At 40.5% G+C, this 3636-nt stretch overlaps 1 pseudogene; it reads right to left on the bottom strand.

Annotated features, from left to right (window-relative positions):
- LOC100482439 overlaps positions 1 to 3636 on the bottom strand; it is a 34416-nt pseudogene that overhangs the window by 1753 nt on the left and 29027 nt on the right.

Raw genomic sequence — 3636 nt, forward strand, 5'->3', positions numbered from 1 at the left:
AAAAAGTTCAGATAAAAATGGTCTCAAGACACAGATAACAGCTACAGTTAAGAACATCTAAAGATTTAAAACAATGAAATCAAAAACAGCCTTAATGAAAATAGATTGTATGCTTGGTTTTGTGGTTAAGCTGTATAGTGAGGCTGTCTGTTCCCTGCATATGATTTTCTCCTAGCAAACAACTTCGGAAAGGACCTAAGGAGGCAAAGCAATAATCCTTTTAAAATATGAATTTATTTTAATAAATAAAAATAATAACCAAGTTACAAAAAGTCTGGGAAATGAAAGAAAAATAATCACTCATAATACTATTACATAGCATATTTAATGTTTTATTTCTGGTGCTTTTCTTTCAATTTTTAAATTTTATGTATATTTTCTTTTATTCATTCATTCATTCATTCATTCATTCATTCATTCATACAACAGGTGAACAATATGGACTAAAAAAAACCTTTCTGTCATGGAGCTTGTATTATTAGTAGGGAGAGGCAGCAAACAAACAAAAGTACAATGGAGAAAATAGAGCAGAATAAGACAGATGAGCCCAGTGGACACCTTGTAATTTTTAATAGAATGATCAGAGTGAGGCTCAGCCAGGTAACTTTTGAGCCAAAGCAGGACACAGATGGGGAGTGAGCTATGAGGATATCTGGGGATCAAGGATCTAGGCAGAGCAACGGGGGAACTGCCAAAGCCCTGTGGGGAAGTTTGCCTGGCAAGCCTGAGGCGCCCCAACACTAGCTGGGCTACCCCGGGTCTCCTTGAGCACCTGCCGCCAGGCTGCCACGGACACCCAGAGACCCTGTCTTCATGTGTATCACTTCATTTATTCTAATCTGTCTAATGCTCCATGTGTTGCCTTTTCCTCCCATTTAGACCACAACAATTTTTTCAAGACGGTGTACCCAGGCATACTTCTAGTTAGTTACTATTAAGGGGGAAAACATTTTAAATTGTAATTTTTTAAAAAGTGGCCACTGCTGATATATATGAACACTATACATTTTAATAAATTTATTTTGTTATCACTTCATTGTATTTAAAAATTCTCATAATTTTTCAATTGATTGTTTTGACAATTTTAGGCTTATAATTATGCCACTTACAAGGTGTAATAATTTCATCTTTTTCTTTTCTATACCTAGGCATCTAATTTTTGTTTTATGTTCTCTTGTAATTGTCAAAAACTACCTATTAAACAATAATCATAATATTGGGCTCATTTATTTTATTCTGGATTTTTCATGAGGCTGTTTCTAGTAGTTATCTTTATCACAATGTTCACTTTTGATTTAAACTACATTTTCTTCATCACTGTAAGAAAGCATCCTATACTTCCATTTCCATTCTTGATTTTATTAGGGACAGGTCAAATTCCTTTTTCAGTGTCCATTTAGATGATTATTTTGAGTAGAGAACAGACTGAGGATTGCTGGAGGGGAGGAGGGTGGGGGATGGGGTAAATGGGTGATGGACATTAAGGAGGGCATTTATTGTAATGAGCACTGGGTGTTATATGCAACTGACGAACTACTAAATTCTACCCCTGAAATTAATACTGCACAATATGTTAACTAACTAGAATGTAAACAGAATCTTGAAAGCAAAAAAAAAAAAAAAAAACCAAACTTTAATCCACTGATGGGATGTACCAATATCTAAGCATCTTCTAAAACTGAAATTCCCTTATATTCTTTTTTTTAAACGGTGGAATTTAATCTTTATTTATAGGATACTGTAAGATATGAGATTCCACTTAGAAATAAGAAACCCAGTAAGAGGAGGACCTTCACACGGCATGTGTGAACTGAAAACAGTTTGGAACTGTTCAAGTGTAGTTTCCTTATAAAAAGCGTGACAATAACAAAACGCATGTAAGCAGACTTCCTTGTAGAGGAACAGTAAGATTGTCTTACTATAGTACAGAGTACACAACAACTTCATGCCTCTGGTGCACAATCTGAAAGTTAAAGCTCTCAGGAGTGCCATCCTGAACTTGGAATATAGAACTCCCAGAGGTGGTTCCTGGCACAACATTTTGACCTTCCTCTTCCTCTATAGAGAAATCCTTCTCAATCAAATTTATTTTTTAAATGTATTTATTTATTCGAGACAGAGACAGAAAGCATATGGGTTGGGGGGAGGGGCATAAGGAGAGAGAGAATCTCAAGCAGACTCCCCACTGAGCGTGGAACCCAAGGTGGGGCTCGATCTCACGACCCTAAGATCATGACCTGAACTGAAATCAAGAGTCGATGATTAACTGACTGAGCCATCCTGGCACCCCTCAGTCAAGTTTAATGAAGCTTTGTACACAGACTCATTTTCATGGTTTTATAGAGCTTTAATTTTGTCCAAACCTCCACATTCTTCAATCATTATACTAAGTATTTCATTTTCACCTAGTTTCTCAGCAGCCTGAAAGATACTTGAAATGGCATCCAGAATAACCAGAGTACTTTTGGAATCTTCCGCAGTTGAGAGGTTCATCCATGGTTCTATTAGGCCCCGTGAATGTTCAAACGTTGTACTCCCTGTATAGGTTGGGCACAGCCCATACAGCTCCTTCCTGTGTCTTAGAGTCTGCCTTAGAGAGAGCTCTGATGAGGAATGGGGCTAACCCATGATTCACAGCTCGCTGTATCCTCTCCTGGGGACCAGCTGTGATGTTTGATATTGTCCACAGAGCTTCCTTTTGAATATTAGTTTGGGGGCCCATGAGCAGGCTGGGAAAGACAGCAAGCGCTCCTGCATCTCCTGCAACGTGGACCTGTTCATCTGTCCCAGTGACAGCATTTCCTGTGGCTCGTAGCCCAGGAGTCACAATGGGTGATTCAGCAGCTCCTAGAGGCTTTGTAAGCTGGGACATGACTCCTGTTTTCAAAACCATTTTAATCCACTCATTTGGACCCTCCGTAAGGTAGCAAATGGCCCACCATGGCTCTGCTAATACTTCTGGGTCATCCCGATGCAGGAGACAACAAAAGGAGGAAGAATGTGCTCAGCAGCATGTGAAGGGGGTGCATGATTCTTGTTGTAACAAAGGTTTGAACGTGCCTGGGTGAGATTACATAAATAACCACCTGCTGAAGATGACCTGTCGGGAACTGCAAGGAATGCCAACAGGGGGTCAACTGCTCATACGTGATCACCAAGTCTCAGAAAAGGGAACCATCACCTTCAGTGTTCCCTAGAGCCCACAGAGTTTGGGCACTGATGCGGGCATGGGGAGATGCCAACAGAGAAAGGAATGTGGGGACAGCACCGCCATCTCCCACAGCCTTGTCTGTTCTGATGTCCCAGAAGCAATGCTACTGAGGGCCCAAGCAGATTCAAACTGAATGGGGCTACAATCACTTCTGCACAAGAAGGACACAAATTTTGGAATCAAACCAGCCCAGATTATACTGTCTATGGAGGGCTGTTTTTCCCCAGAGAGCAGTTTCCTAGCAGCTTGAGTCGCCTGGAGCTGGCTTTCAAATTGTTGCTATTTATGCCTTTGACGATGTCATCAACAGACCAATTCACAGCGCCCTGGTTATTGCGGGTTTCCTGCAGTGGAGAAGTAGCCTCATCAGGATATGAGCTTACATTTCTCCTTATCAGCATCTGGTCACCCTTCTTAGCTTTCCC

The sequence above is a fragment of the Ailuropoda melanoleuca genome, chromosome 14, assembly GCF_002007445.2.
Source record: "Ailuropoda melanoleuca isolate Jingjing chromosome 14, ASM200744v2, whole genome shotgun sequence".
Taxonomy (NCBI): Eukaryota; Metazoa; Chordata; class Mammalia; order Carnivora; family Ursidae; genus Ailuropoda; species Ailuropoda melanoleuca.